Source organism: Xenia sp. Carnegie-2017, unplaced genomic scaffold (genome assembly GCF_021976095.1).
Source record: "Xenia sp. Carnegie-2017 unplaced genomic scaffold, XeniaSp_v1 HiC_scaffold_3, whole genome shotgun sequence".
Classification (NCBI taxonomy): Eukaryota; Metazoa; Cnidaria; class Anthozoa; order Malacalcyonacea; family Xeniidae; genus Xenia; species Xenia sp. Carnegie-2017.
In genome coordinates, this window is record NW_025813493.1 from 2,835,265 (window position 1) to 2,860,388 (window position 25,124).

The 25,124-nt window shown below is 37.3% G+C and overlaps 1 long non-coding RNA gene across 1 annotated transcript in view; it reads left to right on the forward strand.

The window, feature by feature from the left end:
• LOC124454244 overlaps positions 1 to 23,926 on the forward strand; it is a 39,085-nt gene extending 15,159 nt beyond the window's left edge. Inside the window, exons 2-3 of the long non-coding RNA XR_006951362.1 lie at positions 7,537 to 7,659; positions 23,906 to 23,926. This is a non-coding gene — a long non-coding RNA (uncharacterized LOC124454244). The remainder of the gene's footprint in view (positions 1 to 7,536; positions 7,660 to 23,905) is intronic.
• The last annotated feature ends 1,198 nt before the right edge of the window (positions 23,927 to 25,124 follow it).

Sequence of the window (25,124 nt, forward strand, 5' to 3'; positions counted from 1 at the left end):
ACTGGAATTACATCAACAGGGTCTCTTAATTCAACACATTCTTCCAGACCGATGCTTTCGTAGAACTCTGATAGAATCTGATATTTTTCCTGGTCGCGACTTCTTGTGTAAATAGCTGATTTAGGGCAATCAAGCCAACACATAATGATGTTAATTAAAAGGTTCGTTTTACTGGAATTAGTAGGGCCTACGAACAGATAATGGCTTTCGGGCATCATCCAATGGTGGCGCTTTGATTTTTTAGCGGTGGGTGTGTCGAAATTTATGAGTGCCATATTATATCATATCACATCAGACTAATTATAACACATCAGACTGACAGACCAATTTTTCTGCATCTATATATAATCCTGCCAGAAAATGGAAACTGCAAGCGCACCTCCAGTCGAGCCAGTTGACGTTCCTAGGCCAGTACTACGGATATATCCTGGTTTAAAACGTGAATATGAATACCAAGGAGCAGAAGACGTTCTATCACCCCCTTCATCAATCGAAACGAGCAACTTTCGCCTTCTTCGCATTTTAAACATTGAGGCAGAGCTCCGCCAAGAGCGTGACACTCGTCATAAGCTGCGTAAGAAATACACGCGCATTACTTGGACACTCGACACCTTATCTGCTGCATCAAGTGCCTTTACAGTCGTGACAGGAACTGAAGGTATTGCTCTCACTCTATCTGCTGTGGGCGCTCCGGCTGGGGCCGCTCTTGAAGTTCTTGCTGTCGCTGGCGGGTTGATCTTAGGTGTTGGGTGTGTTCTTTGTAAAAAGTTTGATAAAAAGGCTAAACAGCACGACCGCATAGCCCAAGCTGCTGCGACGAGTCTTTAATATTACGTCACGTGCTCTCAGTGACAGCCGAGTCTCACATGAAGAGTTTGAACAGGTTCTAGATCAAATGCGGCGTTTTAACGAGCGTAAACGCGTTATTCAAGGTGAAATCAACGCTCCGATGCGTAAGAAACAGGCTGCCGATGTAGCTTCGCTACTCAAAGAGATTAAAAAGACAAATAAGAACTTAGAGCGTGAAAAAGAAGAAGCTGTTGCCACCGCTGCTGAAAGCGCACGCCGTGAAGGTAAAGCTCAAGCTTTCAAATAAATCGCGGGTCTGGCTGGAGGCTCGTCATAGATTTCTCTCGCGGTCAAATATAAATCCAGTAATTAATAAAAAAAATTTTCTATTATATAAAGTAAGTATATAAACGTCGCATCACAATAAACATCGCATCAAACTAACCGTCGCATCAAACTAATGGCAACATTAGTAATCGGTGGAACTGATGATGGTTATGGATCTGAAAAAGCAGAACCACCAGGACCTAGAGGACCAAGAGGAGATAAAAGAGATAAAGGTGACACAGGAGCTGCGGGGGCTCTAGGAGATACGGGTCCTAGAGGACCAAAGGGAGAAAAAGGTGATACAGGAGCTACATGGGCTCAAGGAGATACGGGTCTTCGAGGACCAAAAGGAGGGAAAGGTGATGAGGGTCCTAGAGGAGATGACAGAACTGATGGGACCAATGGAAGTGATGGTGCGCCCGGGGCCACAGGAGCTCAAGGGCCTTAAGGACGTCAAGGACCTCAGGGACCTCAAGGACCTCAAGGGCAACAAGGCATTAGAGGTCTAACAGTTCCAAGAGGAGAGCTGGGGTCTGCAGTGCCCGCGTGACCTCGAAGGACTCAAGAGCCTAAAGGAGATACTTAAGCCACAGGGCCTCAGGGGCCATCAGAACGTCAAGAACCTCAAGGACAGGCAGGAGCTGATTGGCTTAAAGGAGACCAAGGAGATTAACCTGTTTTGAACTCTCCTAATGGATTTTACCCCTCTGGTATGAGCGAAGTAAATGTAACTTTAGTAACGTTTCCTACTGGAAAAACACTCGAAAATAATAAAATAGCATTATTAAATATTTGGTTTGAACGGTCTCAAAACGAGAGGTTCAACATTAGATCTACTGTGTTTGAACAAAGTTGGGGGGCTTATGTTAGTTTCGTACATGATACCACTAACAAATTGATGTCATATGTTAGTACAATACCCATTAACTGGACGCGAAGATATGAGGTTAACTATTTAGAGTTTTCTTAATTCTAAAACAATAAATTTTCACTTTATATTTATAGTGTTTATCACTTCAGTTGTGTCTTGTCACACAATTATTAAAATGTCTAACGCAGCTGAAACTTCGGTTCATGAATTTGAATCAACAAACGATCTCTTTCGCCGAGCCGTAGAAGTATACTTACGACAAAATAGAGAGAAAAATTTTGAAAAATTCCAACTAGACGATAATTCTGGCTGAAAATATAGTCATATCTTCTTGGAACTATTCAGACGTAGATAAACCTACGCGTGAGGCTTTCAAAGCTTTGCTAAGTCCGATAAAAACTACCACGCCCGTCGTGTAAAACATCATAGAAGACGTGAAAAACACAAAAAGCGACTAGAAATTGCAGTAGGTGTGTACACTCAAGTTGGTACTTCAGTCACTAGGAAAAAGAGATTCAGACTGGACCAATGTCGCGATGTGTGAAAAAGATGAAGAAGATTCTTCTACAATCACCATCGAAACCGCTGCATTCTACCGAATACCATTAAGTGGAAAATATTTTAAAAGTGCAGGAACGTTACGAGTACTTTAAAATCCTAGCAAATTACTTGTCTTAAGTGAAACAAAAACACATCGTGTTGGTTATATTAACTTTGAATGTAGCTATAGCGATTTTATAGATGTAGACTTACCTACTGATGCAACATTAGTTGTTCAACAGATGGCAACTGCTAGAGTAATTATCACACTCAATATAGAAAGTATAATACCCGAATATTCAACGGTTGTTAAATGAAGATTTGCTACACGAAGCGCTAGATGATTCCGAAGGCTTTCCTTTATTATCTAGAACTGAATAAGAACACTTCACGTTTGGGAAAAGGAGTGAACAGGCCGCCGGAGGCGTCTGAGTTTTAGTTTTTGGAGGAATTGCACTTAGAAACTGAAGTGCGTAATAGCGTATTAACGCTGGGTCGCTCATATTTCCATACGTAGCTTCCTTACCTACAGAATTTGTTATAACAGGCGGTCTACTTTCTATTACGTTATTAGGCTTAATAGGTCTGCGCTTACAGGGTACCGAAGGAAGTTCAGGTGGAGCTGTATTCGTACACTTTCTTGATATAGATTCTAGTGGTTAAAAAGCTTCAAAGAATGAGTTTAGAGCTCTTCCACTTATAACACCCTGTTTATATAGTTGCAGAATCTCTCTAACAGTATCCATCTCAATTCTATATAATATATAAATATTATTCTTCTAATTGTATCGTACCTACTTGTATTAGCAGCCTGGTTTGTAATTTAAGATGTTCTTCTCTTTGTCTTATTATTATATTATTCAATTTTTTCTCTCTTTCTCTTCTTTATTTTTGCTCTTGTCTTTTCATACGTACTCTTTTGGATTCACTATTCATTTTACAACGTACCCTATTATACGCTACTTCTAAATAATAGACCCCGACGGCCAGCCGTCTTCTGCCGTTGTCCTGGGTTTGACGTTCGCTGTAATTATGCTAGCATATTTACAAGAATTACGTAAGCGAGTTAGGGCTGGGGCGCTCAGATTTGTGTAAACTCCTTCTCAAACTGTGAGGTGCGCTAGAAACAACGCTTTCTCAAGGTGAAGTGCGCCAGCGGCAACATTTTGATTTTTACAATTAACACATTTTGATTTTCTTTACATTAAGGAGGGAGTAGGGTTAGGGTTAGGGTTAGGGTTAGGGTAAGGGTTAAGGATAGGTTTAACACTCCTCGTGAAGTTAGTAATCTAGCTATGGCCCCTCTAACATATATACACCATACTAGACAGTCTTAAATTTTTTATTGGTTGGCTTTCGTAAACTAAGAATTCTGTAAACCCAAACTATAAGAAGCATTTTGACAGACATGCTTCCAGACATCCTAGAATGAGTTCACCTTAATAATATTACATCACATGTCTTTAACCAATGGATTGTAGCTTTATGAACTTATTTCAAGAACAGAAAAATATCGCTGTTGTTCGATTACTCAGTAGGCTATGTGGCTGAAGCTTACATTCCCGCGTTTTTAAAAGTCCTGTTCTCTTTAAACAAAGTTTTTACTCTTTGCCATTCTAGATGAGATAAATGATCAAAATTTCAATAATATATCCTGTTGGAAACTGTACGATATACTATTATAATGCTTTATGTATAGAACTGATAAAGTAGTAACTTTATCTCGTTCGAAATTTTAATTTATTCTATAATGTTTACACTATGAGTAACAAAACTGAAGCAAAGGCAATGGAGCATAAGAAACGGAAACGTCCTCAAAAGTTATATCACTTAAAGTCCCACAAATTTTTCTAAGCTTACAGGCCACGCAATTAGTCATCCGCCGCTTAGTATGTGTGGTATGCATTGATAATCTTCATTCATGCATATCTTGTTAACTTTCGATGTAAGAAAATTAGGTTTTACTGTTAAGCATTCACTTCCTTTAAAAACTTAAATAAGCAATATTTTTAAGAGGTACAATAAATAAGGTCAAAAAATGTATGTAAATAAGGTGTAATAACGTTTTTCAGTAGATGGCAGTAAATTTCTACTGGGTTTAATAAAATTTCAAATGACTTTCATACTATTCAATTAAACGCTATTAGAGTTAGACTGGAAATTTTTATTCAGACATAAAAAAATTTCATGTAAGCACACATTACAATGAAATTGACTTCAATCTGGAAAAATAGGAGTATTATTTGAAATGGGTGTAAAAATGAGCTATATTTGACAGCTTACCTCAAGTTCATGCACTTTTTTGGTGTTATGGTTTCCTTATTTTAGTATTTCTTCCTCCATTGAAACATTATGGAATGAATTAGTTTTTAGTCTAAAACAGACAGTTGATTATGCACAATATAAATACTAAACAAATACACATCAACACTTAACGATTATTATAACCATCCATTTAAACACAAAGGTTTCTCTTATGATTAAAATGTCAAGTGTTAGCCGGACTACATAAGCTTCACAATCAACTTCTTTTATTTGATTTACAATTTCTATACAATTTTTTTAAGAATTGTATTCTATTATACTTTACTCTGCAACTTGTGGCTACTCTACAAAACCAGCTCAAAGACCCTCCTCATTCTTAAAAACCCTTTAGATATTGAAAGACTTGTTCTAAACAACATCTGTCTGCAAAACACAATCCTGCCTGTTTAAGCATTTTTAATCAACTTTTACAGTTTAAAAGTGCATATTAAATATTCTATTCTATTCGAACAAATCATTCTGAAAATAATTACTTGTTATTGTTGTCTTAATTTTTTTTTCATTCGTCTAGCAAGCTGTCCTTCTGATTGGTTGTATATAGAATCATCTTGTTATTTCTTCAGTACAAAAGCTGCAACATGGAAAAAAGCAAGACAGCTTTGTCAACAGAAGGGAGGAGATCTTGCTGTTCCAAACAATAATGCTGAGAAGAATGCCATTTACAGAATCATCTTAAGAAAAGGCAATAAACGTCATTTTATTGGTTTGTATCGCAACGAAAGCGACAATCAGTTCCACACAGCTCAAAATGGCAAGCCCAGTTTTACATTATGTTATCCTGGAGGACCTAGTTGCCAAATATTTCGCAAAGAGAAATGCGTTGTATATAAATTTTACAATTGGAATTTTGTTAGATGTGGGCGTCACTTTAACTTCATCTGTCAACGTGAGAGACAAAATATAAGCTGTGAGTAGCTTCTATAATTATCAATACATTAGGTACTTTACACAAATGTACTATTTTGTAGTAAAATGGTTGCATTCTTTAGTTATTGTTTTCCTGCCAAACAAATGTTAGAACTAGATAACTCATTTGACCATGTAGTAGACTGTTGAGCACTAAAAGCGAATTCTGAACTTTTTGTGCAACTAAGAGCAATTCAATCAATGGCCCAAGGTGAAATATTAATGGGTAAAGACAAACAATTCTCTTATCACCAAAAATAGTTTAACATATTCAACTAAAATTAATGTGGTACCAAATTTGGCCAATCTGAAAAGTTGCAAGTATATCTTGGTTCATACTTAAAGATGTCAATTCAATAAAGAACTGGTATGCAGGGAATGGTCACTTAAATATCAAAAAAAATTGAGAGTTATGTTTAGTAATAGTCTTTGACCGAGTAAATGTGTCAAAAACGGAACCTTAGATGAAGCTTCCCCAAACTTATATTAATTTAAAAGACCTGCTTTTAGGCAATAATGAAAATGCCATACGTTCTTAGCCATTGCTATTTACATAATTTCTTTGTCCGTCACGCCCTACTGCTGAGCACATTAGGTCACAAAACATGAATATTCGCACATATATGAATATTTCACACACCCCCCCCCTCTCTAATCAACGTTCCAGTTTCGGACCTGGTCGTAGCCAACCTGCTTGTATTTAGTCTTGTTTTGTTGGTTTTTCTGTGTTTATTTACTTAAAAAACAATAAATTTCAAAATAAACAGTGCTTGATGGAACAATTAATAAGGCTTGATTGAATCATATTTTTTTAAAATTTTACGGCAAGATGCAACGTCTCCAAATACCGCTGCTTTTCATACCAAGATATGCATATGAATGACGACATGCTTGGATTAAATATGATTTTTCCACTTCTTGTAAAAAATTTTTTCAAAGGATTTATTGCGGGTAAACCGTCGAGCTTGTTTGGTATAGATGATATGCTTTAATTTCATATAATTTTGTTATTCGATGCATTTTCTTTTGCAAAGATAGTCTAACATCTTGAATTAACAAACTCAAAATTTGCGAAATTGCAATGACAGGATGAGATAATTAATATGCCCCCGTTGTGTGAATTTTTCCAAAGCTAATCTCATTGCTTTAAATGGCTAAGCTGTTTTTCGTTTTTTTATTAATGATGAAAATATTTCAAAATAGCAACCGTCGTGGGTACACGTCACACTTCATAATTCATAGTCCTATTAGCTATGTAAGAACTAGGTTTGATTTATATCATAAATGCCACCTTATCAATCCCACTATCAGATTTAACTTTCTTTATGTGTGGTTCTGCTTGTAGCCCTTGGTGAGCAATCTTCTATCGTGTACAGTAAATGATTGTTAATTAATGTATTCTCTTAATATACTCATTCTTGTTGTCAAAAATCGAACGTAGTCTGTATGATTTACAAAAATATTTGTCTAAACAAATCTATAAAGTTGTGTTGGATTTACAAATAAATTACTGATACATACAGTCCCAAAAATCACAGATCTCATTTGTTACAGTATTTATTTGTCGTTTTAGATGTTGATTTGTTCATATCAAATACATTTATTAAAATTTTAGTACAATTATGTTTTTACATTCTCGTAAAATCAATTAAGAAATATTCAAACGTAAAAAATTAAACAAAAAATTTCATATTTATTTATTACACATCTTTAAATTAGACATAAAATTGCTTAATTTATGGTACATATTTTCAAACAACTTTATTGTGAAACATTAGATATCGGCGAATGTCAGTCTTCTCCTTGTGGCAAAGATCACTCATGCATAAATATCCCAGGCTCCTACGAATGCCTATGCTCCTTTGGATACAAACTTGACAAATCCAAAAAGAAATGTATTAGTAAGTTGGTCTTTCAAGATCTTTTAACTTATGTTGCAAGCTTACGTGAAAATTCTTTGAAAACTGCTTGAACTATTAAAATATGGGAAATGCTTGACAAGGTCTTGTGTTCAAATGCACAAATTATTAGCTAACTCAAGAAGGGCGTTTCTCGAAAGTCTCTGCTGATTAAGTGAATTAAAAGCTAAATAGATAACAATTAGTGGTTTATGTTACATTAGAACTGACTTAAGCTTGTTTAAAATGATCATTTTATGTGAAACAACATAAAGTTGGCATTCACTTAATTAGAATTCAATTTATAAGTAAAGACAGTGAAATGTGGTTCTGATTGGTCAATAGCTGTGTTTTCTATAGTCTGTGCAAAACAGATATGAATTTCAACCAATCAAATCAATCAAATTGCAAATCGATCATAAATACATTTTAGGGGTAAAGTTAAAACGTCTGATTTCAATTTGTCTGTTTCACTTTATTGTTGCTTTATAAAAGAAATAAATGATGTTTACGTGTTTGCACTGGCTTATGCAAACCTTAGAGACGTTTTGTGAGAACTTTCAAATTCTCGATAAGCTCTCAAGCTCTAACTTCCCAAGGTCTCCTCTGGGATGGCATAAGCCTGTGCAAATACATTAAACAACTTTTATTTCTTAACTAAAGGCCACGTCATTGTTTATAATATTCTTAGGTTGTTGGCTTAAAATGTCATCTGTCATTTGAATTAACACATATGGTCAAAAAATTATGTTTAGTGCAAAAGTGCAATTGGCACTTTTCATAAAACTATTGCTGAAAAGGCAGATTAATTTTCTTAAATAAAGTTTATCACTCAATCAACAATGACAACAGCAAGCACATAAAAAGAAATTAGATTGGAGATATAGTAGGTTTAGTATTGAATTTCCAACTGAATTACTCTTGTTGCAGCATTTTCCCCTGAATTTAAGAACAATTAGTTGTTGTTACATTTCGTTATAACTTTAAAATTTCTCACAAAAATCATCTGTGGGGGAGATCATCTCTGATCTACTACCTTCCTGAGATTTCCGTTTAATATAAAAAATCTTTTAGTTTATAGAGTACCATCGAGTAGGCAATCAGTTTGAAATCAATATAACGGAAACAATATTGTCCATAGTAATATTAGTTTTGATTACATTAGCTACCCGTCAGTGGAATTTACAAAACCTTTATAAAGTCTGCCTGACCCTGACTTAAAAAAAATGTGGGTCAAGTGATTCTAAGAATTTTTTTGTAATAGTAGTCTCAACATTTTTGATGTATACAAGGTGATATATGATACAAATGGTTTATGATATATGATGAATGAGTATTTTTGAGTTAATTTACTGAATTTTGCCTGTATTCTAAAACTTCAATCACACTCATACTCAATGATTGCAACACAGAAATCACGCTCCTATAAAGTAATGGCAATTTAATGTATTCAACAATGGCTTGTTTTTTGCCAAAATATTTCAAATCATAGCTACGCCATGAAAATTTGCGAGGGGATTTTGAAACTTCATTCTGTGTTTGTGGATAGGGGTAAGCCTTTAAAAAACAGGCATTTGATACCAACGATCACAAGTATTCTATTTGTCGCCTTTGTTACCCATGCTATAATATCCCAGGCGATTACGATTGTAGAAAACGTACATGGGATTTTTGTTCGACGATTATTTTCTATTGTAAGATTTATAAATGCTCTATGACAAAGGTTTTACTATCAAAACCTATAAGAGAGATTCCTTCAAATTATAGACTTTAACGAAGAATTTAACTAGTCTATCTAAGGTAGATGGCTACATTTTATCGGCAAATGAAGCATGTTGAAGTTCTAAAGTTCATCGTAAAAATTTTTCTTTGTATTTTTTTTCAAAGTCGTAGTGTGGCATATACCGAACGTTATTATACGGACAAAAAATAGGAAAAGGTTATACAAAAGTGAACTTACGATGTTCATGTATGAAATTAAGAGCCTTATTTTTACCAAATTTCACGAAAATATTTCAATTCGTTTTTTCATTTATGCAAAAGAAGCGATATTTTTTGTTTTCTTGAAATCTGATTGGCTGCAGCAGCGTGCATTTTTTTACGATACCTAAATTATGAGCCAAAAGTGATATTTTTAGCAATAAGTTGGTTATAAAGTGAAATTTAAATTTTTAAAATTGATTTAAAAGCGATGTAAATTGCTCAGCGATAAAGCACAGTGTATTCAAATGAAAGTTGTCATAGCAAGAGTGTATTTTACTGTACTGAAGAAGTAAAATTTGTAAGAAAAAATCCAATTTTTTTTCAATATCAAGCTGTGTCGGCTATTTTACAACGCAAATTTCTTTATAATAAAAATAAAAAAAATATGGTATTTACCGTTTAGGTCGGTCTTCACGGAAAAAATATTTTCACAAGGTCTTAAAGGCTCCGGTAAATAATATACATTTATTTTGATTTAGCTGTCCAAAGCGATATTTTTTGATTTCCAGCAATTTGATTAGCTGCGTGAGCGGGTAGCTTTTACGCATATCTGCCATTAAGCACAAATGATATTTTTTTGCAATATACCTGTTTACGAAAAGAAATGCAAATTTTATAAAATTGATTTGAAAGCGATGTAAATTGTTTAACGAGTAAGCAAGGTGTTTTCAGATGAAAGATTTCGTTGCAAGAATCCATTTTACTGTCCAGACAAAGCGAATTTTGCTGAAAAGCATCCAATTTTAGCCTCAACATTAAGTTGCAGACCTTGTGAAAATATTTTTTCCATATACGGACCTCCCAGTCGGTAAATACGTATTATACAGGAGCGGATCCATGTGGTATCCAATGTGGCACAGGAAACGGTCAGAATTCGACAAAAAATCTTGAAATTCAGACATTAAACATATATTTTCTTAGTTTATTCAGTTTATTGAGTCTATTTTTAAAGTGTTTATATTACGAATTTTAGCCCCACTTTTTTTATTAGCTAAATTGAAAGACCTTGTTTCAGGGATTTTAAATCTGCAGTTATAATTGAAAATGGATTAGTGATAGTGATTTTACGGACGTTCAAAGTCACGATTTTCAGCATTTTTTTTGCGAACTTTTTGATCAGTATGCTAATGACTTGTGACGTAATCCATTGGGTATTTAATGTGGCACAGGAAACGGTCTGAATTCGACAAAAAATCTTAAAATTCAGACATTAAACATATATTTTCTTAGTTTATTCAGTTTATTTAGTCTATTTTTTAACCAAAAACACTGAAAAAACACATGAAATGCACTTGTTGACGTACTCGAAATTTGCATTTAAGCGACAGATTTTATGAATCATCGTATTATTACGCCGTTTAGATTTGCCTAATGTAATCCGATTATCCTACAAAACGTAACTCGATTGCTGTTCGGAGTCCAGTTTTGCTGTTAAAGTAGTATACAGAGCGTTGCCGCTGGCGCACTACACCTTGAGAAAGCGTCGTTTCTAGCGCACCTCACAGTTAGAGAAGGAGTATACACAAATCTAAGCGCCCCAGCCCTAGCTCACTTACGTAATTCTTGTAATTATGCTAGCATAATTACAGCGAAGGTCAAACCCAGGACAACGTCCGGCCCACCACCCCACGCCTGCGCGACCGGCCGTCGGGGTCTATTATTTAGAGAGATATACTCTCATAGAGTAATCCAAACGTTCGACAGCCGTGAGGCAGGGCAAGAACAAGTGTGCGTGGCTTCTACCCGGAAAGCTCACCACTCGTGGGTGAAGCTCCATAGTTGAATACTGTGGACTTCCTATGAAGCGATTAAGGGAGAGCGGGGTCGGAAGTGTGGCGTCGGAACACAGGCAGAAACTATCCTTTGTCAAGCCTGCGGTGCCGATAAGCTCGTTTATAAGCAGAAACAAGCAAGAAAGAGATTTGCTAGAGTACTCGCCGAATTAATTTCGATTTAGAGAATTATCTCGCGTAAGATATATTACTAAAATTTGGGACACTTGAGATGAATACTGTCGAGAAACTTCTGCAACTATATGACCAAGGTGTAATCAGCGGACACGCGCTGAACGCCTCTCTTAAGGCTCTTCAACCGCCCGCTGACCCGACACCCACACCAAAAAATGTCACTCCGCCTATCCCAAAACCGTGAAAGCGCATGCCTATCCCAAAACCGCGCAAGCGCAGGCCCGTCGAGCCTACTGATGATGAGATGAACGCATGAGCCTCATCTTCGCCAACGCCAGCTTCTTTTGCCAGCTTTGGGATAGCAGCAATGCCGCGCCAGTACCCCGCATGACTGTAGTACGCCTCTGCGAGGCGTTCTTCAACGCTTCCGTCCGTAGAAACGATGGTTTTTCCTCCATTACGACGAGATTCATTGGGAAAGAAACCTAGAAACAGCACTACCACATACAACCCAGCACCCTGCAAGTCTGGGGTTGCCGATATGATTTACAATTATACCATTTATAATTGGTTGCAGTCTTCTGCAACGCATACAAAACGCGACCGTCATTTTCACTTGACTATGTTTTAGTTTGATGTGTTATGTTCACCAAGCTTATCTGATTTTATAAATTTTATCCGCGGCTTTGATTGCCAAATCAATAGTATTAATACCGAATGGAAGCGCACTATTCAAACCTCTTATTCTTCCTCCTTTTTTATCCAGAAGTTCACTTTTAGAAAGAAACTAGAAGACGCCTCTGTCACAGACTCGGTAGCGCCCCGTGAGCCTAAATTGGTTTTTTGTATATTCGATTTTTCCTTTGACAACAAGTTGTTGTTTCTAAAAGTACAAACAGTAAGCGATGGCCATCTCTATATAATATACAAAAATTTAGTCTGATGTGAAAAATGCATCACGATGTTAATTATTAGCGCGCTCTTAGAGTTTATCTAGCAAAACGTTTTACAATACACATAATGGAGCGCCGATCTTGTATCTCGTTACAAGAATAGCAAACAACAAGTTTTGACCGTTCCATTCACTTTTAACTACGTCAGATGGTGGAAGGCCGAAGCTGTCAAAGTAATCTACGCAGAACTAATCAGCAAAGGCGCAAATCCAGTGAGTCCTACCTCCATCAAGAAAGTCTTGTATGTTGATTATAACACTTTCTTCAGCTTAAAGAGGCTCTTTAGGAAGCATGTCTTTTGAAAACACTCCCTTAAAACCTTTAGCTACTGCTTTTAGATTACCACTTACTATACGATTGATATCTTTGTTTGATAGCGGCTTCCACTTCCTCTTCCGCGTCACCGCGTCCCGGGAAGGAATACTCCTTCCCCCGACGTTCCTAATCGAAGGGTTTTTCCTAGGACGGGCGCTACGATGGGAGCAGCTACACCTGTAAGCAAAGAAACAAGGAATCCACCTTTTTGCGCGCTCGTCATGGCTGTAATCTGACTCTTAGACAATTTTAGATCGATTCCAGATCCTTTGGATCTTGCACCCATTATTCGCTTGATCTGTGTATTAGTAAGCATAAGCATATCAGGACCTTCAAGAGCGCTGTTGGCAATTCGCAAAGTTATTCCTCTTTTGTCTCTAACTGCTTTTGCCAAGGTAGTTTTCTGATCTTTTGAAAGTTTAACACCGTGAACTGTGTATCAAGAACTTCCTTTCTTACCAGAGCTAGTACCGAAAACAAAAAGACTGTTATTATACTCAGGTCCATTAAATGGTGTGATACCTCTTCTTCTAACTATACCACTACCAGCAACTGCTTTTGCGTGCTCCCGGGGATAGCACCTGATATAGCTGCTAGGCCTAGAGACGGTAACACTTTTGGTATGAGTTTAATGACCGTAGGTATGAGTTTTCCAACAAGATTTCCAATAAAGCTACCACCTTCTATACTTCTTGACCCAGGAAGATAAATACCAGCGCCTTTAAACTCCTGAGTGATTACTCGCTCCATGGCGGGTCTGAGAGCTTTAACCAATATTGCGTTATCAATGTCCGACATTTTTGTGCATTTGCAAAACCATTTGCGTATATAAACAGTCGAAAAATTTTTATTTTTTTCAATTTCTAATTAATTCTGGTGCAACGTAATCGGATTAAACGTAGCATATCACATCAGAATAATCATCACATCAGACTAAGAGACTAAACCAATATGTCCACTTTACTGTTAATCGCATTGAGCCGAAGAAAACGCTCCCTAAGCACGAAGCAGTACACGTGGTACGCCTGTTCACCACCAGCATTAATAGCACTATTAAAAGGGGCACCTAAGATCCAACGAACATCAATTTTTGCCGGAGCTTTTTCAAAGCTTCAGGATGAAGACTAACGTCAAAGTGGTAAATAGGAAAGAGGTTTGCGAAGTCTCCTAAGTTTACTTGAGAGCCTGTATCCGGGTCGTTGTATTTCATCACAGCGTCTTGGAATATCATGTAAGCTCTGCTGTAATTTCTTTCAGCAGCTGTGTAATTGACTTCAAGCTCTTCTTCAGGATACTTGTGATTCTTATTAATCCGCACATGAATCTGAAGCAAATTAGCATTATCAAAGACATGTATAGTTTGTTCTTGATTTTCTGAGCGCTCTGCATCTTGGAACGGTATGAAGATGTGTGTTGGTAGCTCTTCACTTCCGTTCGTCGTCACACGCCATAAGACGGTGGTTTGACCTCTGGTGTATCTCTCTCGGTAAATATGACCTTGCTCAAAGTATAGCATGCGTGTGTAACCAGCAACCAACTTGCTTTCTATCATAGTTTGAACTTCGATCGAAAGTCTGATGAAAGGAACCCAGAGCGAAAGATGTTTTATCTGAAATTTTCCAGCATCTACCCTATTTGCTCTATGAAGCGAGTTTTCAGCAGAAGCGCGAGTGAGATTCAGATTGAACTTTATACCTATGAAAGCTGAATCAATATCTTTGGCGAAGCCTAGGATGTCAGCGAGGAGAAGCATCATGGTAACGTCTTTGGCGCCCATGCAGAGCTGGCGGCGACTGGCGAAACCAATGTTGAAGTTAGGGTTCTCTGTTGAGTTGAGGTAAAGTTAGCCCGGAAGTTGCCGCCATTCAAAGCGACAACGTTACCTACAATAGCAGCAGGAAGCAACTGAGCGTTAGTTCTGTTTACATGCTTATTGGAAACAGCCCCACTGGTAGCTCTACTGTCGCGGTACCAGAAAGCACTCGTGGCTGTGCTCCTGGACGAATCATCCGAATAAGTTACAAACCGCATGATCATGTTGACAGTTGAAGCATACTGACTTATTTCTTCAACGGTCTTGTTATTAACCTGGATCTGGACCGTCTCAAACAGGCTCCAGCCACCATTTGCCAGAGCGACATTGTCGGCGGCATCATAATTCGTGCCCTCGTTCTTTAACATGCGATCTCGAACTTCAAGAACCGCTCTGTGAAGCCATATAAGCTGGTAAACGTTCTCAATGTCAATATTGATATTCTTATTATCGAAATTTGGATCGCGGGGAAGAACTCTTTTGTACTGCAGACGCTCAAGAGAGCGGTCAACGATGGGCTCGTTAAAGAGTCGAAGTGCTGGGAATATCATGTCCGTAGCCATTGTTATGATAGTTTGTAAGTCGTACAGTATATATATTATAAAAACTTTGCGTTTGCCCATCATCAGACCGATGTAGTTTAATTATTATTTCTGATATTTAAGCATATGTCATGCCGTTACCTTACACGAGGTTGCTTAGAGTACATAATTCTCGAGAAGTCAGCTGTTGCTTAGCAAGGCTTTCAGCGCGCGATACTAGAGCTTTTCTAGCTTCAGAAGTCCCAACCAGCTCATTAAGTTTAGATCTAGCTTCTTTCGTTAAAAAGCAGTGCGAGCACTTTTAGTGCGCGTTTTTGCAGTACTTATACCAGCTTCAGCCCCAGCACGAGCCAATGCAGATGCACTTGATTTAGCTTTTCTTGCCACTCCTTTAACGTCTCCGTGGGCGAGATCGGCAACAAGACTGCTTACGTTTTCAGGCGAGAACTGCTCTTTTGCAGTCGATATAACAGCCTCTTTGGCTGCTGTAGCCGTGTCACGAATTGCTTTTTACCAGCCGCCACGGCCACATTCTTAATTTTTGGAGCAAACTTACAAACGCGAGATCCTAAGGCTGTAGCTGCGGACTTCCCCGCACTGAATAGCGCACACTTTGCCTTACCAGCAAGGCCCACGAGGTTTCCCATCAATAACCCCCCGACAATTTTTTGACGAACTATACCACGTCTAATCATAGGAAATATCATTTTGCCTAGTATATTATATATAGAAAATAAGCCCTTATGGCAACAGCTTCTGATACGGAATCCGCTTATGAGCGTGTATGATCACATTTTTGGACGGATGTTTAAAGTGTAAGTTACTTGCTCCCCATTTAAATCAATCTTAATTCTTGTCTGATCAGTGATTTCCATTCTCACTTTATTAATAAGGCTAGTTTTTATGAGTGGTAAGTAGGTCGGTGGACTAAGACTTATTTCCAACAAACGTCCTGGTCCTCGGTTTGGAGTAAACGATTTAATAACATCACTAGGATTCCCGTTTACTATACTTGAACTAACAAGCGAGCACTGAGTATGGAGTTTCTGTACATCTGTAATGTTAATTCGATTCTGACTTAAAGTCTTTCCTCTAGTAATATCATCTCAACCAACAGCAAACCCAAGAATAGGGCCCATAGCCAATTTGAAAGTCATTCGCTTCTCCATCGTGCGCCGCAATGGCTCTTGTTGAGTCCATCTCAATGCTAATTTCGTCTTCTAATACTCCAGTCATTATGGTTATATTGACAATGAACAATAGCTCTGTATAATATATAAGAAGAAAATTTTTAACGCACGTATTTATTTCTAATTTTTCGGTAATAACTTTTCGATATCGCACTTTCGTCTAGCAGTTTTGTTAAAATCGCTTCAATATCGTTTTTCAACTCACGAGAGTCATTACCAGCCTCTACAGACTTGCAGGAAAGGTGAAGGCGGTCGATAAGCTCTGATCGGCTATTATAATAGTGCACTCCAGTTCCTGTTCGTGTTGTTTTAAAGAGTCGTTTGGGGCGACTTCTTCTTTTTTCTTTTAGAACATTGTAACGTTCGAGGTTTTTTTACATAGCTCTCGGTCAGCTGGAGAAGCCGTTCTTCTTGTAGACGGGCCGATAGATTTTCCAAGATTTTCAAAATCTATGTCGTTTATATACTCACCAGCCTCCAACCGATCAAGCAAATTTGAATTCTCTATAGCCTTCCAAGATGGTTTGTCTTTTGTTAAAAGGACTAGATCATCTAGCCGTTGGGCAAGCTGCTGTTGAGTGTCCTCAACCGCTTGAGTGACTTCTTGCAACCCTTCAATTTCTTTGTCTTGTTTTTGTTAAAGCTTCTGCTACAGATTTTCAGCATTAACAATTGGTTCAGACACCCTTTCAAAGCATTTTCCTTCGTGCTGTCGAGACACTTTGAAATCGACTTGGTGCCGCTTGAGTTCCGCGCGGTTTTTTACAAACTCTTGGACTAATTTTTCGCGCTCTTCCACAGATGCAACTGACCTGAAAATACTTGAAATTCAATATCAAGATAGATGAAGATAGATAAATGTTTCTTATCTTACTATATAATAGGACAAAAAAATGGACGACCCATATGGTGTAATGAAAAATTAAAATCTACCTGAAATACAGTCGGTGCTAGCATCTATTGATTCACAATCTCAAGATAATAAACTGCATTTTACCCTGCAAGAGCCTGTTTCAAGTGGTACAGTGGAATCGGATGAAGAGTCGCTTGATACAGAAAAATCGTCTATAGATGCTTGCGAGAAGTCATTTGACTCTCATTTTAATAAGGTAAGAACGTATATAAAATCTGCTCTAAACACAAAATTCCATTCAACGAAATTCAATGCAACCTTGTTAGCCGTATGGCGGCTGATATGTCTTGGTCTACTGGAAAGCCTTTAAATTACCCCTCCTTCATAGCAAATTTCGTTCCGATTTGTCAAAAATACGACGCCTCGGGTTGGCCTGATGAAACCGTTGAAGCTATCTTCATCTTCCAAAATATAAAAGAGCCAACAAGAATAAGTCTAATGATGTCTTCAAATAAGGGATTACCAAATCGGGGCTACCAGAATTCCGTCAAAACGCTTCCGATAGTGAATAGGAACCTCCTCTGCAGTACGATCGATTACAAAGTAGCCGTACTTCTTTTCAGTCGCTTCATGGTAAGCCGCCGCTAGCTGCTCTTTTGTAATACCATCAGCGTGGTCAGCTGCAATTTCTCTCACGTCGCGCTGGTAAAGAACTCTCATAAGCACAATACAGCCGGTATTTCGATGAATGTACTTGGGGAGGTCATATAGTTTTGCGCTAATTATATGGCTGTGACATTTTTATGTCAACTTGCTGAGAAATACTCTTTGATTGGGTTTCAGCTTTTTGAATCGAGCAGAATATCGTCAAAGACTACTGTCTCTGTATAAGTGTCCAATTCCTCTACTGGAATTACATCAACAGGGTCTCTTAATTCAACACATGCTTCCAGGCCGATGCTTTCGTAGAACTCTGATAGAATCAGATATTTTTCCTGGTCGCGACTTCTTGTGTAAATAGTTAATTTTGGGCAATCAAGCCAACACATGATGATGTTAATTAAAAGGTTCGTTTTACTGGAATTAGTAGGGCCTACGAACAGATAATGGCTTTTGGGCATCATCCAATGGTGGCGCTTTGATTTTTTAGCGGTGGGTGTGTCGAAATTTATGAGTGCCATATTATATCATATCACATCAGACTAATTATAACACATCAGACTAAAAGACCAATTTTTTCTGCATCTATATATAATCCTGCCAGAAAATGGAAATTGACAATTTCCCATGTAGCTCCTGTATCACCGAAAATCGTCCCTCTAGTCGAGCCAGTGGACGTTCCTAGGCCAGTACCACTGATATATCGTGGTTTAAAACGTAAATATGAATACCAAGGAGTAGAAGACGTTCTTTCACCCCGTTTATCAATCGAAACGAGCAACTTTTGCCTTGTTCGCATTTTAAACATTGAGGCAGAGCTCCGCCAAGAGCGTGACATTCGTCATAAGCTGCGTAAGAAATACACGCGCATTACTTGGACACTCTACACCTTATCTGCTGCATCGAGTGCCTTTAAAGTCGTGACAGGAACTGGAGGTATTGCTCTCACTCTATCTGGTGTGGGCGCCCCGGCTGGGGCCGCTCTTGAAGCTTTTGCTGTCGCTGGCGGGTTGATCTCAGGTGTTGGGCGTGTTCTTTGTAAAAAGCTTGATAAAAAGGCTAAACAGCACGACCGCATAGCCCAAGCTGCTGCGACGATTCTGATGACTGTTGGTAATATTACGTCACGTGCTCTCAGTGACAGCCGAGTCTCACATGAAGAGTTTGAACAGGTTATAGATCAAATGCGGCGTTTTAACGAGCGTAAACGCGTTATTCAACATGAATTCGACGCTCCAAATAAGAAACAGGCTGTCGATGTAGCTTCTCTACTCAAAGAAATTAAAAAGACAAATAAGAACTTAGAGCGTGAAAAAGAAGAAGCTGTTGCCACCGCTGCTGAAAGAGCACGCCGTGAATGTGAAACTCAAGCTTTTAAATAAATCACGGATCAGGCTGGAGGCTCGTCATAGATTTCTCTCGCGGTTAAACATAAATCTAGTAATTAATAAAAAAAATTTTCTATTATATAAAGTAAGTATATAAACCTCGCATCAAAATAAACATCGCATCAAACTAAAAATCGCATCAAACTAACCGTCGCATCAAATAATGGCAACATTAGTAATCAGTGGAACTGATGATGGTTATGGATCTGAAAAAGCAGGAGCATTAGGACCTAGAGGACCAAGAGGAGTTAAGAGAGATAAAGGTGACACAGGAGCATCGGGGGCTCAAGGAGATACGGGTCCTAGAGGACCAAAGGGAGAAAAAGGTGATACAGGAGCTACATGGGCTAAAGGAGATACGGGTCTTCGAGGACCAAAAGGAGGGAAAGGTGATAAGGGTCCTTGTGGAGATGACAGAACTGATGGGACCAATGGAAGTGATGGTGCGCCCGGGGCCACAGGAGCTCAAGGGCCTTAAGGACGTCAAGGACCTCAGGGACCTCAAGGACCTCAAGGGCAACAAGGCATTAGAGGTCTAACAGTTCCAAGAGGAGAGCTGGGGTCTGCAGTGCCCGCGTGACCTCGAAGGACTCAAGAGCCTAAAGGAGATACTTAAGCCACAGGGCCTCAGGGGCCATCAGAACGTCAAGAATCTCAAGGACAGGCAGGAGCTGATTGGCTTAAAGGAGAGCAAGGAGATTAACTTGTTTTGAACTCTCCTAATGGATTTTACCCCCCCAAGTATGAGCGAAGTAAATGTAACTTTAGTAACGTTTCCTACTGGAAAAACACTCGAAAATAATAAAATAGCATTATTAAACATTTAGTTTAAACGGTCTTAAAACGAGAGGTTAACATTAGATCTACTGTGTTTGAACAAAGTTGGGGGCCTTATGTTAGTTTTGTACATGATACCACTAACAAATTGATGTCATATGTTAGTACAATACCCATTAACTGGACGCGAAGATATGAGGTTAACTATTTAGAGTTTTCTTAATTCTAAAACAATAAATTTTCACTTTATATTTATAGTGTTTATCACTTCAGTTGAGTCTTGTCACACAAACACATAAAATGTCTAACGCAGCTGAAACTTCGGTTCATGAATTTGAATCAACAAACGATCTCTTTCGCCGAGCCGTAGAAGTATACTTACGACAAAATAAAGAGAAAAATTTTGAAAAATTCCAACTAGAAAATATTTCTAGGGCTGAAAATATAGTCATATCTTCTTGGAACTATGCAGACGTAGATAAACCTACGCGTGAGGCTCTCGAAGCTTTGCTACGTCCGGCAAAAACTACCACGCCCGTCGTGTAAAACATCATAGAAGACGTGAAAAACACAAAAAGCGACTAGAAATTGCAGTAGATGTGTACACTCAAGTTGGTACTTCAGTCACTGGAAAAAGAGGTTCAGATTGGACCAATGTCGCGATGTGTGAAAAAAGGTGAAGAAGATTCTTCTACAATCACCATCGAAAACGCTGCACTCTACCGAATATCATTAAGTGGAAAATATTTTAAAAGTGCAGGAACGTTACGAGTACTTTAAAATCCTAGCAAATTACTTGTCTTAAGTGAAACAAAAACACATTGTGTTGGTGATATTAACTCTGAATTTAGCTATAGTGATTTTATAGATGTAGACTTACCTAAAGATGCAACATTAGTTGTTTAACAGATGGGAACTGCTGGAGTAATTATCACACTCACGATAGAAAGTATAATACCCGAATATTCAACGGTTGTTTGATGAAGATTTGCTACACGAAGCGCTAGATGATTCCGAAGGCTTTCCTTCATTATCTAGAACTGAATAAGAACACTTCACTTTTGGCAAAGGGAGTGAACCGGCCGCCGGAGGCGTCTGAGTTTTAGTTTTTGGAGGAATTCCACTTAGAAACTGAAGTGCGTAATAGCGTATTAACGCTGGGTCGCTCATATTTCCATACGTAGCTTCCTTACCTACAGAATTTGTTATAACAGGCGGTTTACTTTCTATTACGTCATTGAGCTTAATAGGCCTGCGCTTACAGGGTACCAAGGAGGTTCAGGTGGAGCAGTATTCGTACGCTTTCTTGATGTAGATGCTAGTGGTTGAAAAGCTTCAAGGAATGAGTTTAGAGCTCTTCCACTTACAACACCCTGTTTATATAGTTGCAGAATCTCTCTAAAAGTGTCCATCTCGATTCTATATAATATAAAAATATTCTTCTTCTAATTGTATCGTACCTGTTTGTATTGGCAGCCTGGTTTGTAATTTAAGATGTTCTTCTCTTTGTCTTATTATTATATTATTTAATTTTTTCTCTCTTTCTCTTTTTTTTTTGTTCTTGTCTTTTCATACGTACTCTTTTGGATTCACTATTCATCTTACCACGTACCCTTCTATACGCTGCTTCTAAATAAGGGGGATGGGCCAGCCGTCTTTGGCTCCTGCCGTTGTCCTGGGTTTGATCTTCGCTGTAATTATGCTAGCATATTTACAAGAAGTACGTAAGCAAGCTAGGGCTGGGGCGCTTAGATTTGTGTATACTCCTTCTCAAACTGTGAGGTGTGCTAGAAATGACGCTTTCTCAAGTTGAAGTTCGCCAGCTGCAACACTTTGATTTTCACAATTAACACATTTTGATTTTCTCTACATTAAGGAGGGGGAAGGGTTAGGGTTAGGGTAAAGGTTAAGGTTAGGTTTAACACTTCCCCGGAGGTTAGTAATCTAGCTATGGCCCTGCTAACCTAGATACACCATATTAGACAGTCTTGAGTTTATTATTGGGTGGCTTTTGTAAACTAAGAATTCTGTAAACCCAAACTTTAAAAAGCATTTTGACAGACATGCTTCCAGACCAAGTATCTCAAAACACTGACCGAAAAGCATGTTTTGCAGACCTAGTCCATTCTAGACCTCCTAGAATGAGTGCACCTCAATAATATTACATCAAATATCTTCAACCAATGGATTGTAGCTTTATGAACTTATTCCAAGAACAGACAAATATGGCCGTTGTCCGATTACTCAGTAGGCTATGTAGGCTGAAGCTTACATTTCCGCGTTTTTAAAAGTCCTGTTCTCTTTAAACATAGTTTTTACTCTTTGCCATTCTAGATGAGATAAATGATCAAATTTTCAATAATATATCCTGTTGGAAACTGTACGATATACTATTATAATGCTCTATGTATAGAACTCATAAAGTAGTGAGTTTATCTCTTTAAAATTTAAATTTATTCTATAATGTTTACACTATGAGTAACAAAACTGAAGCAAAGGCAAAGGAGCATAAGCAACGGAAACGTCCTCAAAAGTTGTATCACTTAAAGTCCCACAAATTTTTCTAAGATTACAGGCCGCGCAATTAGTCATCCGCCGCTTAGTATGGGTGGTATGCACTGATAATGTTCATTCATACATATCTTGTTAACTTTCGATGTAAGAAAATTAGGTTTTACTGTTAAGCATTCACTTCCTTTAAAAACCTAAATAAGCAATATTTTTAAGAGGTAAAATAAATAAGGTCAAAAAATGTATGTAAATAATGGGTAATAACGTTTTTCAGTAGATGGCATTAAATTTCTACTGGGTTTAATAAAATTTCAAATGACTTTCTTACTATTTAATTTAACGCTATTAAGTTAGACTGGAATTTTCTATTCAGACATAAAAAAATTTCATGTAAGCACACATTACAATGAAATTGACTTTATATTCTGAAATTGAGTGCATTGAAAAACAGCATCCCCACTTCAAATGTAATTCACAGTAGTCAATAATATCCATATCTTACATGCAATGCTTGTGTTCTGTAGGTTTCCAGCGTGTGAAACATGAAACAAGCAATTTTTAACAAATAATAATAATACCTAGTAATGATTTCATTCGCTTAAAAACACTTTTTCACAAAATTCAGTCGTTTATCCTATCATAACACGACCTTGAGAAACTGAATTTTTAACATTTTCAATTTAAAGTATGTAAATAATGTGTAATAACGTTTTTCAGTAGATGGCATTAAATTTCTACTGGGTAATTTCTACTGAATAAAATTTTTATGACTTTTTTACTATTCAATTTAACGCTATTAGAGTTAGACTGGAATTTTCTAATCAGACATAAAAAAATTTCATGTTAGCACAGATTACAATGAAATTGACTTTAATCTGGAAAATTAGGAAATGTTATTTGAAATGGGCATAAAAATGAGCTATATTTGATAGCTTAACTCAAGTTCATGCACATTTTGGTGCACTATTATTATAACCATCCATTTAAACACAAAGGTTTCCCCTTATGATTAAAATTTTAAGTGTTAGCCGGACTACATAAGCTTCACAATCAATTTCTTTTACAATTTCTATACAATTTTTTTAAGAATTTTAATCTATTATACTTTTCTCAGCAACTTGTGGCTACTCTACAAAACCTGCTGAAAGAGCCTCCTCATTCTTTAAAAACCCTTTAGGTATTGAAAGACTTGTTTTAAACAACGTCTGTCTGCAAAACACAATCCTGCCTGTTTAAGCATTTTTAATCAGCTTTAACAGTTAAAAAGTGCATATTAAATATTTTATTCTATTCGTACAAATCATTCTGAAAACAATTACTTATTATTGTTGTCTTATTTATTTTTTCATTCGTCTAGCAAGCTGTCCTTCTTATTGGTTGCATTTAGAATCATCTTGTTATTTCTTCAGTGCAAAAGTAGCAACATGGAATAAAGGAAGAAAACTTTGTCAACAGATGGGAGGAGATCTTGCTGTTCCAAAAAATAGTGCTGAGAATAATGCCATTTCCATTATCATCATGAAGGAACACTATGACAATCTATTTATTGGTTTGTATCGCAATAAAAGCGACAATCAATTTTACACAGTTCAAAATGGAAAGCCCAATTTCACATCATGGCATTGGAGAGAACCTGGTGTTTTAGAGGACTGCGTTTCAATTTCAATTCATATATACAGGTGGATGGACATTAGTTGTGGGCATCAACTTAACTTTATCTGTCAACGTGAGAGACGTAATTTAAATTGTGAGTAGTTTCTATAATTATCAATACTTTAGGCACTTTACATAAATGTACCATTTTGTAGTAAAATTGGTGCATTCTTTAGTTATTGTTTTACTGCCAAAAAATGTTAGCACTAGAGAACTCATTTGACCATGTAGCAGATTGTTTAACACAAAAAGGGAATTCTGAACTTTTTATGCAACTAAGAGTGATTCAATCAATGGCCCAAGGTGAAGTGTTAATGGCTAGAAGACAAATAATTCTCTTATCGCCAAAAATAGTTTAACATATTCAACTAATATTAATGTGGTACCCAATTTGGCCAATCTGAAAAAATGCAAGTATATCTTGGTTCATACTTAAAGATGTCAAGTCAATAAAGGACTGGTATGCAGGGAATGGTCACTTAAATATCAAAAATAATTGAGAGTTATGTTTAGTAATAGGTTTACCCGAGTAAATGTGTCAAAAACGGAACCTTAGATAAAGCTTCCCCAAACTTATATAAATTCAAAAGACCTGCTTTTAGGCAATAATGAAAATGCCATACCTTCTTAGCCATTCCTATTTACATAACTTTTTTGTCCGTTACGCCCTACTGCTGAGCACATTACGTCACAAAACATAAATATTCGCACATATATAAATATTCACCCCCCCCCTCCAATCATCGTTCTAGTTTTGTACCTGGTTGTAGCCAACCTGCTTGTATTTAGTCTTGTTTTGTTGGTTTTTCTGTGTTGATTTACTTAGAAAACAATAAATTTGAAAATGAACACTGCTTGATGGAGCAATGAATAAGGCTTGATTGAATAATATTTTTTTAAAATTTTACGGCAAGATGCAACGT